We start from the raw sequence: 19,157 nt of genomic DNA, 5'->3' as shown, positions 1-19,157 counted from the left end.
TTAAGCAAGCCAAACAGTTAAAACCTTTGTGGTATGGGGGGCGGTGGTTGAAATATAAATATGGGGAGGCCTGGCAAATTGACTATATCACACTCCCTCAAACCCACCAGGGTAAACGTTATGTGCTTACCATGGTGGAGGCGACCACCGGATGGTTGGAAACATACTCTGTGCCCCATGCCACTGCCCGGAACACTATTCTGGGCCTCGAAAAGCAAATCTTGTGGCGACACGGCACACCAGAGAGAATTGAGTCGGACAATGGGACTCATTTCAAAAACAGTCTCATAGACAACTGGGCCAAAGAGCATGGCATCGAATGGGTATATCACATCCCCTATCATGCACCAGCCTCTGGGAAAATTGAACAGTATAATGGGCTGTTAAAAACTACCCTGAAAGCAATGGGGGGTGGAACCTTTAAAAAGTGGGATAAACATCTGGCACAAGCTACCTGGTTAGTTAACACCAGGGGCTCTATCAATAGAGCTGGCCCTGCTCAGTCAGACCTTCTACATACAGTAGAAGGAGATAAAGTCCCTGTGGTGCATGAAAGGAATCTATTGGGAAAAACTGTCTGGGTTCTTCCTGCTACGGGCAAAGGTAAACCCAGTCGTGGGATTGCTTTTGCTCAGGGACCTGGATGTACTTGGTGGGTGATGTTGCAAGATGGTGAAGTCTGATGTGTCCCTGAAGGTGATGTGATTCTGGGTGAGACTACTTAAGTCTGAACTGTATGTTGTTGCTGCATAAGTGTCTTTCAGGTTAAGACAGTGGTGATGAGACCGGAGCTAGCTTCATCAAGTGGCGTCCAGTAACCTCCTCGAGTCTGACATCTTTAACCTGCAACCCGTGGGCACGAACCATGACAAAAGAGAGACTGCTAGCCAGAGAGACTGCTGAGAGACTGCTGGCCAGATGGAAACCCACAATCCTGAACCAAATGAACTTAATGAACTTTTTGTATAGAGATGAATCATAAACTAGTGATATGTGTATATATATTTGAAAATGAAAAGGTAGTGGTGATCTGAGTATGACATGAATGGTATGGAATAAGGGGTGGAATGTCCTGGTTTGGCCCAAACCAGGCCAATTAGTCTTAGAGAAACCAAGGTCACTGCTAAATTCCTCACTGCTTATGAGTGAAGAGCCGAAGGGGGGTCGCACCTGCAGGGAGGAGCAGACAGGGCAGGTGACCCAAGATTGACCAGCGAGGTATTCCATCCCATACACGTCATTCTCACTTTCCTATTTATCACTAACCCACTGCCTCCTGGAGGTGGGGCCCAGGAGGGAGGGGTCCTCCTGTCTCCCACTGATTGGTACCAGCTTTGCCAATTCTCCAGTTAAAAGCCTGCAGGTGTGATGGCAGGGGAGCTATTGCATTTTGCCCTCTCCCCGTGCTGGGTGGAGCTATTGCATTTTCCCCTCTGCCCGTGCTGGGGAGAGCTACTGCATTTTCCCCTCTGCCCGTGCTGGGGGGAGCAACTCTGCCTGAGGAGGATTTCCAAGCTCTCAGTCTTGGCTTTGTATATATTTGTATATATTTGTATATATTTGATTATTTCTATTATTATTGTTATTATACTCTTTTTCATTATTATAGTTTATTAAAACTGTTTTAACTTTCCAACCCATAAGTCTCTCTCCCTTTTCCCTTTCCCTTTCCCTTAGGGGGGGGGGAGAGGGTTAACAGAGAGCATCTGCCACCTGATTAATAGCTGGCCCAGCTTTAAACCGTGACACCATGCCTGGACATAGCTCGTTCAGTATGTGACCATTGTCCCGTGGGAACCCCACAATAACACCCACAAGATATCTGCCTTTTCATTCTTTCTCTATGATTATAGTAAAATTTATATAAGAAAATTAATGTAAAATGTTCTTTAGCAAATCAGAGGAACTACAGTTGCTTTCTCCTAACACATCTGTAAACTAATAAAATGTATTAAGCACATTTAGGCTTATATAAATACAAGAGAACATTATATATACACACAGATATACACATTATATATATGCATATATATGTCTGAAGCAATGCCTACTGCACATGTTAGTCATCATGCTAATATCTGCAAGTTTGGGTGTATGAGAAAGGCAGTAAGATATGTAAGAATATGTATGATAAAAGAATAGATCAATACGAAAGGCAGAATTAGGATAGATGCATGTAACAAACAACTGCATTATTTTAGCAGATGGGAAAACGCAGTGTGACTAATATATCAGAATATTTAAAACATATCTTTAGGCTTTCTTTAGAAAGGCTTTTGAGATTTGAGCAAGAAAAATATTTCTTTGTATGATCTTATTAACTGCTCTCTTATCGGCCTGAAATCTACAATTATTAAAAACGATAGCATTAAAATAAAGGTAATGTTCAACGTTGGATTTATAATCATGAATTGGAAGCTTAAGAAAACCAAACAAACTATATTATAAAACATGAGATTCAATCTAGGGAGTTTAGACAGAAATAAGGTTTCATATAAACTGTAAATAGTTTGGATTTTAGTCTATTCAGCAAAATTGTTAGGTTTCAAGGTTACTATGTGGGCTGAGACTACAGACGAAGAACAAAGCAAATGGTTCAGTTTCAATAGGAAATATAATAAAAGCTCTTTATCTAAAAGCCATCAGGGACAAGCACTCAATACAAGTTAACAAGCAGGAACTGATAAGATAACATTTATATGAGGTCAGAAGTCAAATGCCAGTCAAAGGCTTTTAACCTCTTGGGTCATAAACAGGAATAGTTAAAACACACAGATAGTTATTTATCCAATTTAAAAGGTATCTGATCATTGTGAGTGAATGACGGTATGATTTAACCAATTGGGATTTATAGAAGAGGAACTCTGCTCTATAGTTGTTAAAATAAAATGCAAAGCTTCAAGCCTATAATAATTCTTTTTTTTTTTTAATTTGCCTGTCTCATAAATCTAGAAATCAAAGCAGATAGGCAACCAAAATGATAAACATTGTCTTAAAACAGACCCATACTCAGTCAATATGTGGATTGATCTGTGCAATCCAAGACTTGTTTAATGATTCAATAGACTAAATATTTACAGTCAACATACATAAAAGAACAATAACCATCCTCCCTATTGTGGTGTTAATGCCACTGGAGTTTTGTTTTGTTGCTTTTCTTCAAGTCCACTCAAGTAAAAAGGAACCTTGTTCCAGGGTAAATATGATGGGATTTCCCTTCATAAAAAAAAAACAGGTTTTAACATTAAAAATACATAATTTTAAGTGCATAAATATCGCAGGTATATTTAGAAGAGCTTTAATTATATTTCTAATCTAGTCAGTGAATAGTTATTTCTCCTTTAAATAGTTTTTATTTCCTCTTGTAGATTTACTCTCCAAATTCTGTAATTTGCCTACATTTACATCCAAATGTGCATTCTGAAGGTAATACTAAAAAATTACCAGATAAAATATATCTCTCTTCCTAGAGAGAAACAGGGATTCATGGATGGCCTTTTTAGGCCCATTGTTTCTTTAAACATAGTTCACTATACACAAGGTGAACATTGTGGATTTAAAATGCTTTAAAATATTTATCAGAAGTATTTTATCATCATATTCAAATGACACACTCACCTTATTGACAATCTCTGTTCTGAATGTCCATTTGCTTCATGAAAGCCCCTCAAGCAGAACAAGGACTAACCTTTTTCATTCATTTAATGTTAGGAAAAAACCAAGCAACCTTAATCAGCATTCTGACTGCATCATAAACTAACAAATAATTTACTACTCTGAGCACTGCATTCCATTAAAAGCTCATTAAATTTTCTGTTCTCCAATGGGAGCTTTAGTTTTTGAACCGCATGCTTTTGCTTCAAATTATCATTTATTCAATTATTTGTAAAATGTTTTTCAAAGCATAGGTGAGAATTTCAGTACCTATATGCACAAAAGACATAGGAAAATAGAACCCTGATTTTGATTTCTATTATAAATTCAACAACCTGGGGGGGTGCAAAGGGAAACTACTTTGCTAGATTCTAATCTAAGCAGTTTAACTTTGGTGAAACATACCCTACCATGGAGATGAAATGTGAGTGATTTAGGCATGCATATGTTTTGAAGATTGGCAGGGGGAATATAACAGAGTAGTGTTTTGTCCTATAAATTGGAAGTAATTGCTTATTGGGGGAAAAAAAGTCCTTTCTATTTTATTGTTGTAAACAATGAACAATTTGAGTTACAGAGTACAAAACTTCTTGCCTGTCCTAAATATAAGGCACTATAGGGGAGGGCTCATGGGGGAGGAAAAAGCTCAGATATTCTTCCTCAGTCTTGAATACTAAGCTGCACATAATTGTTATATTTAATAAGTAAAATGCTAGAAAATGTCAGACCCTAAATTAATATGCATCTTTGGACCGCTAATTGTGCTCATTGCAAATTTGGGTCATTTTGCATGAGTGACTCTAATGTAGGGCTGAAATTGCCATATAGCACAGTGGATTCTTGATTCCCTGTGCTAATCCTGAACTCAGTGATTGTGTCAGGTGCAGTTCTGTATGCTCCAGCAGCTGGTTCATCCTCATCAATGCAAATAAAGCAACTCCTACAATCAAAGCTTTTCGAGTCTAAAGTCTGATTACTGAGGGCAGGCTAAAGCACTGCATGGACTTACTTTCAAATCACACGAACTGACAAGGCAACTGTAATGTCCCTCTGGTTCAAAATCAGTCTTTTGCCAAACAAAACAAAAAATCGGGGAGATCCATCAGTATGGGGGTATAAAAAATCTAGGTAGGTCTTCGTGGTTGGTGGTAAAATAAATAAAAAAATAACCCCTGAACTTGAATAAAAGTCTTCACTAGCAATAATTAAAGCAATATTATACTTATGAAAAAGATGGGCAGCCAATGATTATATGTAAAGCATGGGCTGTTTCTTTCCTCAAGGACATTTCCTAAGGACTATTTCAATGTGTCCATTCATTTCCATGGGCAAAATGCAGCTGCCGTCCTTGGGCCATCCTGTCCCTCAGGCTCTGCCCCGACAACAGCCCGGCTCAACTTTGTGCCTCTCCCCTGCTCTTTAGGGCTCTTCCCCATTGCCTTCCCCTGCGGGAGGGGTTACTTGGCCACAGAAGGAGACAGGCCAATTATTATCTCTTCGAGCCAATTGTTATCTCTTCTCCCACCCAACCAGATGGTTTGCTGGTTTGGCTCTGAAGTTGGATGCCCTTCTGCGCCTTCCCCCCCCCCGGGTGCTTATACCCACACACAGTTGTGCATGTGTGTCCATGCATGCGTGTGTGTGGGGGCCCTACCTCCTACCCTCCTCAGGTGGTGGGCAGGAGCCCGCGCCAGCATCCCAAGTGAGAAGGTCTAAATACTTTAGGTCATTTGCATGCGAGATAGCCCCCCCTCTGCTCGCTTCTCATGCTAATTGGGACGCCTGCACTTTGTAGTCTTAGATTGTTCTCGAAATGAGTCGGTGGTCCCCCAAGGGGTGTCTGGTGGTCGAGATCCCCCCTAGTTGTGGTGTCTGCTGTATGACCCCGTGTGGGAATCTGGCCCTTCCTTTTTAGCATTGTCTCAGAAATCGTAAACCACGTGCTCGGGCGACATCTTATGGCGGCTGCCTGGAATGCCTGAGCCTGGCAATGTAAGATGGCGCAATAAGCTAGGCGCCCGCCCTCCACCCGCCTCCGGATGTGTGTCTCCGGTGACAGCCTGGCAAGGGGCCAATCCTACGGCGCAGGCACCGGACATGTCCCGCCTTCGGACCTGTGATTGGTGCGAACTGTTGACTGACGGCTCCCAGTCACATGACTCTGCCGAAAAACTCTATAAAAGAGGCTGGATCACTTCAACACGTGGGACCCTCACCGCCATCTTCCAAGTAGGAAGGAGGTATTTCCCGCGGGACGCCGCTGGATCTCAGGGTGGTGAATATTTTCTTTTTCTTTCTCTTTCAACTGTTTTCTCTGTTTCTTTCTTTCTTTTACCTCTCTCTCTCTCTTTTCCTTGAATATTGAGTTGCCTCAGTGTTGGACCTAATAAAGTCAGAGCCAAGTTTGTTGATACCGTGCCTCGGTTGTGCTTTGTCTGAACTCAAGGATCACGAATCTTTAATATTTCGGGTCAGGATTTTTTGGGGGTGCTTTACCTACAGGCAGGTTAAGCATACCGGGTGTTCGCATTGAACCAGGCACGCCGCACGTGGGCTGCACTGGAATTATTTATAATTTTCGCGGGCCCTGCGCGCGGGCTGTCTGCATTGAACCAGGCACGCCGCACGTGGGCTGCACTGGAATTACTAATTAGGCGGGTCTCTCTCTCTCTCCCTCTCTCTCTCGGGGAGCAGGGGAGGCGGACGGGGCTGTCTGCATTTTATTTCTAGATTTGCTCCTTTTTTGACTAATTAGGCGGGTCTCTCTCTCTCCCTCTCTCTCTCTCGGGGGGGGGGCGGACGGGGGGGCTGTCTGCATTTTATTTCTAGATTTGCTTTAGAGGCGGACCTTAAATCCGGAACCCGACATTTATAAATTGGCGTAGTCGGCAGGATCCTTGAGTTTTCGGAAGGTATCAATAACTTAGAGAGAATGGGTGCAATTCTGAGTGCATTTGATGTAACGCAAGAGCAGGAGTTGGAGGACTCGGCACAGACGCCGCAGACAAAAGAGCTTTTGGTGCAGTTGTTGCAAGATCGGTTGGTAACTTTAGAGGAGAGAAACTGTGAATTGGAGGAAAGGGTTAAAACTCTGCAGGATGAAGTAGAGAATGAACAGGAGAATGTAAGGTGTTTGCAGGAGGCTTTTGTGGAGAACTTACGTATTTGTGACTGCAGAGGGCGACGGAGTCGTGCACAGGCAGCTGATGCAGCCCCGTCCCCTGGTGATGATCACAAAGGGGATGGTTTGTACCGCAAGGAGGAACCAGAGGAAGCGGGGACACGATGTGATTTACCGCAGGGTCCTACGCAACCCCTTCGACCTCTGGTTAAGGTCGAATATGCTTATGAGGATAGTGAGGACCATAATCCTAAGATGGTTACTAAGGAGGTGCCGTACACAGCAACTGAATTGGCTAAGTTGAAAAGGGATTTTTCACGCAGTCCAAAGGAGTCTGAGACAGAGTATGTGTGGAGAGTGTTGTTAACTGGTGGTGATCAGATTCTGTTGAGTGAAAGAGAAGCTGAGGGATATCGGGGACCTGGAGTGTTTTTGACTACTGGTGATAATAGAGCCCCTTGGTCTCTCACTCAGCGAGCAGCTTATTGGGCTGGAGGTTTGAATCCCTTGGAGAGGGGAGATCCTCTTGCGCTTACAGGCTCGGTGGATCAGCTTGTGGAGAATGTGCACAAGGCGGCTTGTTTGCAAATGATGTATGATCGGGAATTGAAGCTTAGGCAGGAATCCCCAATGATGATACCGGTAGATCCTGAGAGGATGACTCCCCTGGTTAGAGGTTTGCCTGATTCATTGAAACCCTTAGGAATTCAATTGCAAGGCACTATCAGAAATACCCCTCAGAGTGCACGGGTGACAGCTGCTTTAACTGGAGTTTTAACCCCGGATCGCCGTACCCCAGAACAGAAGGTGTGGACTTGGGGGGAAGTAGCTCAAGAATTGATTAACTATGGGCGAAAATATGGTCCCATGAAATCGGAATCTAAAACTGTGAGGTGTGCGGAGGCGAAGTTTCCTCCAACGAGGCCCTCTCCCCCGAACCCGGTGAATTCAAAGAAAGATACTATATCTCACAGGAAAGCATTGTGGTTGATAGGAAAACATAAGGGAATACCCCTGAAGTGTATGAATGGGCTTAATACAGAACAGTTGGAGAAAATGGTACTAGGGTGGTCAGAGAGAGGCACGAAAGTAATTACCACTGATGAGGGATGGGTGATTAAACCACCAGAAAAACCACCAGCTAGTGTCCCTGGGGGAAGGTGCGAAATTCCCTCTGCTCCACCTTGGGTGGAGCAGGAGGTAGTTTTTAAATCTTCCCCCAGAAGGGAGGAAAACTAGTTCCTTCGCTCGTCTCTCGTGAGCGGATGGGCGAAGGGTGGATGCACATTAGACAGCTCACCCTCACCCCTCGAGGTGATTTGATTTCATATTGTGTGGTGGGACCTAAACAAATACCTATTCCTTTTGTAGTGGACACTGGTGCTCAAATCTCTGCTATACAGGAGGATGATGCCCATCAATGTGGACTAAAACCTTCAAAAAAATCCCTGATGGTGTCAGATGCATTCGGGAATGTTAAGGCACAGACGTTAGTGAGAACCTCTCTCAGACTCCCTGGGGAAGACACACCGATTACTGTAGAAATGGTAATGGGAGAATTCCCTTCAAATCTATTGGGAATGGATGTCTTAAAGGGCCGTAAGTGGACAGACAATAAGGGAGGTAACTGGATATTTGGAGTTGCCAAACTAAATTTGAGACTCCTGATTCCAGCCCCTCCCCTTCCCCCATCTACAGTGACTAATGTGAAACCATATTCTCTACCCCTGGGAGCCAGAGAGGGCATAGCCCTTGTTTTGACAGAATTGCGGGAACAAGGAATTATAGTTCCCACGCACTCGCCTTACAACTCTCCGGTATGGCCAGTGCGAAAACCAAATGGGAAATGGCGACTGACGATTGATTATCGTCGATTGAATGCCAATACAGGACCCCTAACTGCTGCTGTGCCTAACATTGCTGAACTCATTAGTACCATTCAGGAGCAAGCCCACCCTATTTTGGCAACTATTGATGTTAAAGATATGTTTTTCATGGTTCCTCTCCAACCAGAGGATCAGGCTCGCTTTGCCTTCACTTGGGAAGGACAGCAATATACATTTACAAGGTTACCTCAAGGGTTTAAACACTCCCCAACTCTGGCACACCATGCCCTGGCCAGGGAGTTGGAACAAATCCCTCTGGAAGAGAATGTCAAAACTTATCAATACATTGATGATGTGCTAATAGGGGGAGACCAAATTGAATCTGTGGGCAGGATGCAATCAGCAATTATCACACACCTGGAAGGGTTGGGATTGCAAGTCCCACCTGAAAAGGTTCAATTGCCTGCAAATGAAGTTAAATTTCTGGGAATCTGGTGGAAAGGAGGAACCATGTGCATTCCAGATGATACTCTGCTAGCCTTAGACCAGGTAAAATTACCTACCTCAAAACGAGAACTGCAGCAAGCACTAGGAACTTTGGTATTTTGGCGAAAACATATCCCTGATTTTTCCATAATAGCTAGGCCGTTGCATAATTTGTTACGGAAAGGTGTCTCTTGGGAGTGGACCCCTGTCCATGAGGAAGCTTTACAACTACTGATATTTGAGGCTTCTAGTCACCAAGCCTTAGGTCCAATTCATCCTACCGATCCCATCCAAATTGAATGGGGGTTTGCTGAATCTGGACTATCACTTCACTTCTGGCAAAAGGGACCAGAGGGACCCCCGAGACCTGTTGGCTTTTATTCTCGTAGTTTTAAAGACGCAGAGAAACGTTACACAGTATGGGAAAAGGGATTATTTGTGGTAAGCTTAGCGCTACGAGAGGCCGAGCGCACCATTCGCCAGCAACCAATCATTCTCAGAGGCCCCTTTAAGGTAATAAAACCAATTTTAGCAGGGACCCCACCCCCTGACGGGGTGGCACAACGAGCATCTGTGCGGAAATGGTATGCACAAATTGAACATTATTGTGGTATCTTTAATGTAACAGAAGGCACACCTAAAAAATTAGCTATACAGGAGGAATTCTCTCCAAGTCGTGAGAATAACCTCCCACCTCCTGTCATACAAGTAGCGCCTCCTTTTTCCAAACAATTACTGAATGCCTGGTTTACTGATGCCTCAGCCAAACGTGAGGGAAAAGTGTGGAAGTATCGGGCCGCTGCCTTACAAGCCCAGACTGATGAGAAAATCATAACAGAAGGTGAAGGTAGTGCACAAGTGGGTGAATTAGTTGCGGTTTGGAGTGTTTTCCAACATGAGGCTCAATCTTCCTCTCCTGTCTATATCTATACTGATTCTTTTGCTGTCTTCAAGGGATGCACCGAGTGGCTTCCTTTCTGGGAGAAAAATGGGTGGGAAGTCAACCGGATACCGGTATGGCAAAAGGAAAAGTGGCAGGACATTTTAAGAATTGCCACACAAGGGAATTTTGCCATAGCCTGGGTGGCCTCTCACCAAAGCAGTGACGATCTAACTAGCCAATTGAACAATAAAGCAGATGAATTGTCTCATCTGGCTCCCTTACAAAATGAATCAGTAACAGAAAATTGGGAGAGACTATTGGAGTGGCTACATGTCAAACGAGGACACACAGGAGCCAAAGACCTTTACTGCGAAGCACAGGCTCGAGGCTGGCCTGTCACAAGGGAGAACTGTCGAACATGTATTTCCGGGTGCAGCTTATGCCGTCACCGACTCGACAGACATCCCGTAGACAGCCCTCCCCTACACATTAAAAGCGGAAAAGGACTGTGGGAAACCTGGCAAATAGATTATATTGGACCTTTACGCAAATCAGAAGGAAAGCAATATGTGTTAGTGGGAGTGGAAGTGGTATCAGGACTGGTACAGGCAGAAGCGTTTGCCCGAGCCACCGGGGCAAACACCATCCAAGCCTTAAAAGGATGGTTTAGTTCTTTCCCAAAACCTCAATCGATTCAATCGGATAATGGCTCACATTTTTCAGCAAAGATGGTTCAGGATTGGGCAACTGAAGAGGGAATCAAATGGACTTTCCACACTCCCTACTACCCCCAAGCAAATGGGATAGTGGAAAGGACCAATGGCTTACTAAAGCGATTCCTAAAACCGCATGACCCAGGATGGGCAAACCGGTTATGGGATGCTCTCACTTTGGTGAACAACCGGTGGGGAAAATTTGGCAGCCCGAAAATTACAGCTTTTTATCCGGAGCCCCCGACAATCATACCTGCCCCCAAGGGTCCAGATCACCCCAAAAATTCAGCTTATCATCCAGGACAACCAGTACTGGTAAAACTCCCTACCGTGGGAGAAGTTCCACTGGTACTTGTTGCTCCGTTCAATGAATATGCATGGAAAGCAAAAGATGCCCTGGGAAAGGAGCATAAAATTAATACACGATGGATTGTTCCATCATTTTAACTAAAACCTCATCCGGTCCTTTCACTAATAGGACCGAGAAGTTTCTTTTTCTGTTCCTTTGCAGGTCGGAAGATAGAAGTTCAGAGAAGCAGAAGAAGAAAGCAACATTTAATGGAAGTTTTGATTGAATGTATAGTTTTAAATTGTATAGCCTTAATAATTTTTGCAATGTGCCTTTATCACTATTGACAAATTGTTTTGGGCAGTTGTATGTTGTCTCGCCTATACTGTTCAAAGCCTACCCGGCGAGAACCTTGCTTCCTTGTTCTCAGGTTTAACATGGGGAAAATGAGTTCTTGTTGTTGGGAAAATTGGTTACTCAAGCTTTTAAGCTTATTAATTGCTGGGTGTGTGGTGGACCATTTGGTCTGAAAAGTTGATTGTGGATCTCCATTTCTCTTGCTCATGAGTGGATTGTGAAAAGAATCACCCTCATCTTGGCCTATGCAACACCCTGCTCCTGGTCACTATTGTATTAGTTACAACCAAAAGGGAGGGTGCTACAATCAGTCCCTGGTGGGAGAAGATTTTCTGGTCCCCCACTGATTACACTCACTTTGGGGAAATATTAGGTACAAATTGTGTTTGGAAACAATGAGCAGGAGCATGGTAATGCAAATGGGGATGGAATTAAATTAATTGCATTAACTGTGGTGTGACAGGGAACCCCTTTGGCCTGGGAACCATCTGAGTCAAAGGACTACCGCCCTGCCAGATCATGGCCAAGTCCTTTGCAAATGGGATGCAAACCCTGAAAGGTCATTATTGGTTTTGCGGGCACCATGCATTCAAAATACTACCAAAAAATTGGACTGGGGTATGGTATATTGGGATGATATACTTCATACTTCTAAAAATTGGCAGCTAAGAACTGGGAATCAAATTATATGATCCCCAACGAATTATTGAGTATTATGGACCCGCAACCTGAAACACCAACGAACCAATCAGCGGTGCTCGAGAGCCAATCAAGATTGGCTGGTTCTCGATTACCTGCTAACAAAAGAAGGAGTTTGTGCCAAAGTTAAATGACTGTAATTGTTTCCTGAAAACTGATGATAATGGAAATGTGTTTACACTGTATAACTTTTTCTCATTTTGTTTACATGTTATAGTTGCACTATAACTTTATCAAAAGCTATTTATCATTATTGATGATATTGTTGTTGTTAGACTTCTGTAAAGTAGAAGAGGTGACTCATTCTGTTTATTAGAATGATACCAATCACAAGTCATTGGACTTATCTTTATCTCCTTGTATGCTTTACTCTTCCCTTGTCTTTCTTCAAAACCTATTATCTTTTTCTATCCTTACCTTTTTACATTTCCTTGTCTCTTCCCTTTTCCTTCTTTTAACCTGTTATCTTTTTCTGTCCTAACTTTTCTACACCCCCTGGAATCGAACTTTTCTACACCCCCTGGAATCGAACTACTGACTATATGTTGATGATTTCTGAGCCACGGGGTGGTGTGGGAATCTGGCCCTTCCTTTTGAGCATTGTCTCAGAAATCATAAACCACGTGCTCGGGCGACATCTTATGGCGGCTGCCTGGAATGCCTGAGCCTGGCAATGCAAGATGACGCAATAAGCTAGGCGCCCGCCCTCCACCCGCCTCCGGATGTGTGTCTCCGGTGACAGCCTGGCAAGGGGCCAATCCTACGGCGCAGGAACTGGACATGTCCCGCCTTCGGACCTGTGATTGGTGCGAACTGTTGACTGACGGCTCCCAGTCACATGACTCTGCCGAAAAACTCTATAAAAGAGGCTGGATCACTTCAACACGTGGGACCCTCACCGCCATCTTCCAAGTAGGAAGGAGGTATTTCCCGCGGGACGCCGCTGGATCTCAGGGTGGTGAATATTTTCTTTTTCTTTCTCTTTCAACTGTTTTCTCTGTTTCTTTCTTTCTTTTACCTCTCTCTCTCTCTTTTCCTTGAATATTGAGTTGCCTCAGTGTTGGACCTAATAAAGTCAGAGCCAAGTTTGTTGATACCGTGCCTCGGTTGTGCTTTGTCTGAACTCAAGGATCACGAATCTTTAATATTTCGGGTCAGGATTTTTTGGGGGTGCTTTACCTACAGGCAGGTTAAGCATACCGGGTGTTCGCATTGAACCAGGCACGCCGCACGTGGGCTGCACTGGAATTATTTATAATTTTCGCGGGCCCTGCGCGCGGGCTGTCTGCATTGAACCAGGCACGCCGCACGTGGGCTGCACTGGAATTACTAATTAGGCGGGTCTCTCTCTCTCTCCCTCTCTCTCTCGGGGAGCAGGGGAGGCGGACGGGGCTGTCTGCATTTTATTTCTAGATTTGCTCCTTTTTTGACTAATTAGGCGGGTCTCTCTCTCTCCCTCTCTCTCTCTCGGGGGGGGGCGGACGGGGGGGCTGTCTGCATTTTATTTCTAGATTTGCTTTAGAGGCGGACCTTAAATCTGGAACCCGACACCCCGCTTCTGCACAAGCGTGGTTGATGCCTTGCAAAGTTGTTGCATATGTAGGCTGGCCCCAAGGAAAAGATACCATCCTGCCTCTGCAGGACTTATCTCTTCCTTCAGCCAGACTTGTAAATCACAACAATTAAGGCACAGCAGGGGTATTGTTCTGTTCCCAAGGCCCTTATCTCTTGCCAGACTTGCAGGCCTCTGTAGCACCCATACCCTCCTCCAGCCAGAGTTGTCAAACAAGTTGTTTAAGGCATACAAACTCTGTCCGTCACATACCACAATTCACAGAATTTGGGAACCATCACCAAAAAGAGTGACAGTAAATCAGACCCAACTGGAACACAATTTCTAACAGCTGCTTCAGCCACATAACTGATTCTTGCTCACTCATGCCTCTCTCCCTCCCTTCCCCTAATAGGATTAACAGTCATTTTCCTAAAAACAAATCAGAATTTGTCAAATCATGTGTGACAGTCGATTTGCTCACAATATCTGCTTTCTTCCAGTCCTGAAATAGCACTATCCTCACACAGTTTAATCAAGGCTGATATCGGGCATCTCTGAGTCAAACGTTTGCCTTGGCAAAGCACCTACACCCTCCTTAATTCTTTAAAATTTCCTTAAAACACCTCTTAGCAGATTAAGATCACCAGAGCCTCAGGGACCCTGGCATCCTGATGATGCAATATGTGCACAGTATTATTGTCATGAAAGGCTGCTTAATGATTCTTGTAATCTGCTTTCAACTATGTCGCAGGTTCAATAATCCCCTTTGGAGGCTCTGTGCCATGCCGTGCAGCCCCGGCTGCCATGCCCATGGGGGGCTCCATGGGGCAGCCTGTGGCTCTGCCCTGCTCTCTCCACTCCCCTGCGGGCCCCATGACCACCCCCTCCCCAAGCCCCTCCAAGCCGTCTCCTCCTGCAGCACCCATGCAGCAGGGGGGTTGCTCCTCGCCTGTGGGTCTGTGCCTTTGCCCTTCCCTGTGTGGCTGGGAATGAGGGGGGGAACTCATGGCTTAAGGATGGCAAAAACCTGGGCTGCAAATGAACCTCGAAGGACTCCTTTTCTTTTCCAGAAGGCAGTTTGTGATGTTAGTAGATGACCCTTCCTAATGGATTAGTCTTCAAACACCAGCGTTGCTCTCTGCACTGGAATGGTACACACTGCAGAAGGAAAGAAAACTCTGCCCATTTAGAAGCAGGACTAAATCCTGCAAATCGGTATGATACCAGACGGTTCGGTTCAGCAATGGTTTAGCAAGAGTAGGCCTCAGAGTAGGCTCTAAAAAGCCTGCTCTGTGTTACCTTTACACAGAACAAACTTTCCTGTCAATAATTTTCCTTTTAGCTAGAATAATAGAGAATAACAATAGGTTCTGAAGCAAACTACATGTTTTGTAGATAGAGTTTGTTTATGGGATTGATAACAAGGTTCTAGTAAATAATGATTCATGCTGTTTACACTTAGTCCCAGAAAAACAAAGGTCTCTGCTAATTATATAAGGCCAAAAGACAACAAAACTGTAGAGAACAACTTTGTGATGTCTAAATTAACTTGATTCATAAACTCTTGTGTCAGAGGAGAGATAAGTTCAAAACGATATCTTCTTCTTGAGAACACATGTACTTGTAAACAAGAAGGCCTCGACCACACTTGCGCAGAAGCACGATTAAAGGGGGATTGCGACCACCAGCGACCCCCAGAGACCACCAAAGACCCCTTCCCCAATTTAGTACGCATGCGTAAAGGCATTACGTAATGCATTACATAACATATTATGCATAAATTTTTTTTTTTGAATGTGTGGGCTTTTCTCGGGATTATGTATATAAGGAACAAGCTTTTGTTCTTAGGTGTGCATGTTAGGAGGAGAGATCCCCCATGCACCCAGCGCTGCAATAAACCAATGTCGGCTTTCTAAACTATCATTTGGTTTGGAGAGTTTTTTTTTGGTTACTATTTTCTGGTAACAGGTATACCTAGAGTCCAGCTTTAAGGCTGTGTGTGCTAAAAAGGGACAAGGCAGCTGCAGCACTTTGGCTTTGAGGCAATCACAGGGTTGCTCTGCTTAACATGGGTGCTGTGAACCCCTGCAGCTTTTTGCAGGATCTCAGAGTAGGTGCTTTATCTGTGTCTCCATCTCAACCCTCTTCCAGGGGTCTTAAAAGGAGATCCCACAAACCTTGTTTCACTGCAAAATCCCCCTTGTCTTAGGGTTTTTCAGCAGGAAGATTTTCTGGGTCTCTTTTTGTAGATAAGTGCAGTTAGGCAGCAGAGAACCCCCAAAGACAAAATCTTTTACTGCATTTAAAATTACAGATAGAGTTTTTTAGGTTAATTTGATCTATGAGTTTGCTAGACATTGTGAGAACAGAATGAGGAGCCTGCAACTGTTCCACTTCCAATATCTATGCATCTATGTCTGTAATTTTGTGTTGTTTTCTCAGTTCTTCATAGGTAAACATAAGATTTGAATCAAAGGATACTTGAATTTTCAGTAACCTTCTTAGAAACTAATTAGAATTTGTGAAAATAACAGCAAAGCTCTATTTTAAAGGATAATTACTTTGAATTTTCCCCCATCAAATTATATTCGCTTCTAATTCCATCTTCTGCTTTTAAAAGCATTCCCTTTATCTGCAACTGATGATCTTCAAAGAGTTAAGATGGGAGTTTTACATATTACAAAAATGATTCACTAACTTATGAAATTTAAAAATACAGTGAGCCATAAAACCTGAGTGTCCTGGTGATGTGCGGAAAACAGACTCCACAACCGGCAGGGTTGTAAAGTAGGTATGTTTATTCAGCGCTGGGCAGCACGGGGGGTAGTCCCATCAAAATCGTGCGCCCCAGTTTGGCAAATTCCCAGAGAATATATACCATAAAGTTATACATAGTCATAGGATTTCCAAGAACTCATTTACATAGCCATGATATACAAATGTCCGTTCGCATGCGCAGTCGTTTTTCCTGGTGGTCCTCAGGGGTCTTCAGATGAAGGCCAGTAGTCTTCCTCACTGTGTTCGCTGACTGACCCCTGCTTCTGCACAAACTCAGTCCGGGGATCATGTAGGCCACGTCCTTTGAGGTAGCTGTTGCAATTCCCTTATCTCCATGTTCCCGTGCATCCGCCCCTCCCAAGGCCCAGCCATCTGAAGTGAGAACATCCTGGAGCCTCCTTATCTTACAGCCATTACCACTCTCCAAATTGTAAAGGCTTCCCTTTGTTTAGTTGAGCACCCAGGATAGTCGAGTAATTAAAGTATTTACAACATCCCCCTTGCCCTTGGGGTCCCAACGTTTCATTCCCCCCTTTACTAGAAAGTTAGTAAATTCTTTTACTATATCATTGAGACCTGTTCAAAATACTTATTTGATTCTAATTGTTGTCTCAGCTGGTGTTTCCGCCAGTCCCCATATGTGCTTTCGGTGCTCTTACAGCACCAAAGAAGGCACTTGATAATTATTAGAAGTATGATCCCCGCAATCAGAATTCCTGTTATTGTTATAATTAATGTCTTTAACCATGCCAAATTAGGGAGCCAGGAGGTAAGCTTATCCCATAGCTCGGAAAATCCCCATGAGGTGTCATCCATAGTGATAAGATGTAACTCCCTAGAGATTTCCCATATCTTTGCAATATCTGTTTCTACTTGTTGTCTTTCATTTAGATAGACACAACAGCTCTGATTTATGAGCGTACACACTCCTCCTTCCTTTGCAGTTAACATATCCAGTGCAAGGCGATTTTGTATTGTTATCTTAGCCAGGGAATCAATTTCGGCTTGTAATTTTCCTAGAGCATCAGCAATGGTGTTGTTACCGGAAAATAGTAACCAAGAAAACTCTCCAAACCAAATGATAGTTTAGAAAGCCGACATTGGTTTATTGCAGCGCTGGGTGCATGGGGGATATCTCCTCCTAGCATGCACATCTAAGAACAAAAGCTTGCCCCTTATATACAATTCCAAGGGAAAAACCCACCCAATTAAAAAAACAACTTATACATAACACATTATGTAATGCATTACGTAATGTCTTTACGCATGCGTACTAAATTGGGGAAGGGGTCTTTGGTGGTCTCTGGGGGTCGCTGGTGGTCCCAATCCCCCTTAAATCGTGCTTGTGTGCAAGCATGGTTGAGGCCTTCTTGTTTACAAGTACATGTGTTCCTGAGAAGAAGATATCGTTTTGGACTTATCTCTCCTCTGACACAAGAGTTTATGAATCAGATTAATTTAGACATCACAAAGTTGTTCTTTACAGTTTTGTTTTGTCTTTTGGCCTTATATAATTAGCAGAGACCTTTGTTTATCTAAGAGTAAGCATAAACAGCATGAATCTTTGTTTACTAGAACCTTGTTATCAATCCCATAAACAAACTTTATCTACAAAACATGTAGATACTTCAGAACCTATTATTATTATTCTATATTATTCTTAGCTAAAAGGAAGATTATTGACAGGAAAGTTTGTTCTGTACAAAGGTAACACAGAGCAAGCCTTTAGAGCCTACTCTGAGGCCTACTCTTGCTAAACTGTTGCTAACTTGAACCGTCTGGTATCAGTGTTGGCTAAAATCTCAACTACTGCTGATATATTGACTATTGCTTTCTCCAACTCACTTACTCCAAGCATCGGGAAAAGCCATCGTACCAGGCTGTGAAATTTGGTGCCCCGCTCTGCAAGAGGGTTGGGAGCTCTTTTAGCTCTCGTGTGATGCCATGGAGATCAGAATATCCCTTGTAATTTTCCTGAGACTGGGATTGTTTGTGGGAGTAATATCCCCTCTGTGCATTCTCCCCACCAGTCGGCAGGCAAGCTCTTATATGCCTCCCCATTTGCACAAAGGTACCAGTGTCCGTCAGGGAGATTACAGTCTTCCAGTGTTCTCTTTGTGGTACAGGGACCATAACACGTTCCTGATAGGATGGGGAAACCTGTCTTGTCTATCTTTTGTAACCTCCTTGGGTTCTGTATATGGTTGCATTGGAAACAAGTCCCGTTTAGTGTCCCGAGAAAACTTGAAGTGTTGGAGTACCGATTGCGCATAATTATTGCTTGGACTACGGGATGACTATGGCTATTAGTTGATGTCCCAGTGGTATTGTTTGATGCCAGCCATTGAGAGTAGCTGCCCGAATCCCAAAAACTCCTTTTAGTTAAATCAAGGGTGTATCTCACTGTGATTTTTGAGAAATTCCCGTAAAGGCAGTACTCGGTTTTGTTGAAGGCATGATCATACGGGGTCGTGTTATAATACCCAACTATAGATCGATTATTGCGGAGGGGAACGCCAATGAATGGAAAGGTTCCTCCTCGTCTTGGTATTAAGGTACACATCCAACAGTTTGATACATTAGCATCTTTTGCTACCTCATGGTTGAATCTCACAAACAGGTTTTCATCCCATGCCCCACACAGAGTCCCCACAATTCCCCATATTACCGCGAAAAAAGCAAGTGTCCATCGGGTTTTGTGGTGACCTTCCATGGAGCCTTGGGTGCCTTTTTTACTCTGGTATGATGAATCCAGGTGTGCTGCTCCTTGATTTTGATTGCTGTGAAGGTGGTGAG

Source organism: Nyctibius grandis, chromosome W (genome assembly GCF_013368605.1).
Source record: "Nyctibius grandis isolate bNycGra1 chromosome W, bNycGra1.pri, whole genome shotgun sequence".
NCBI lineage: Eukaryota > Metazoa > Chordata > Aves > Nyctibiiformes > Nyctibiidae > Nyctibius > Nyctibius grandis.
Note: the sequence above shows the minus strand (reverse complement) of the source record.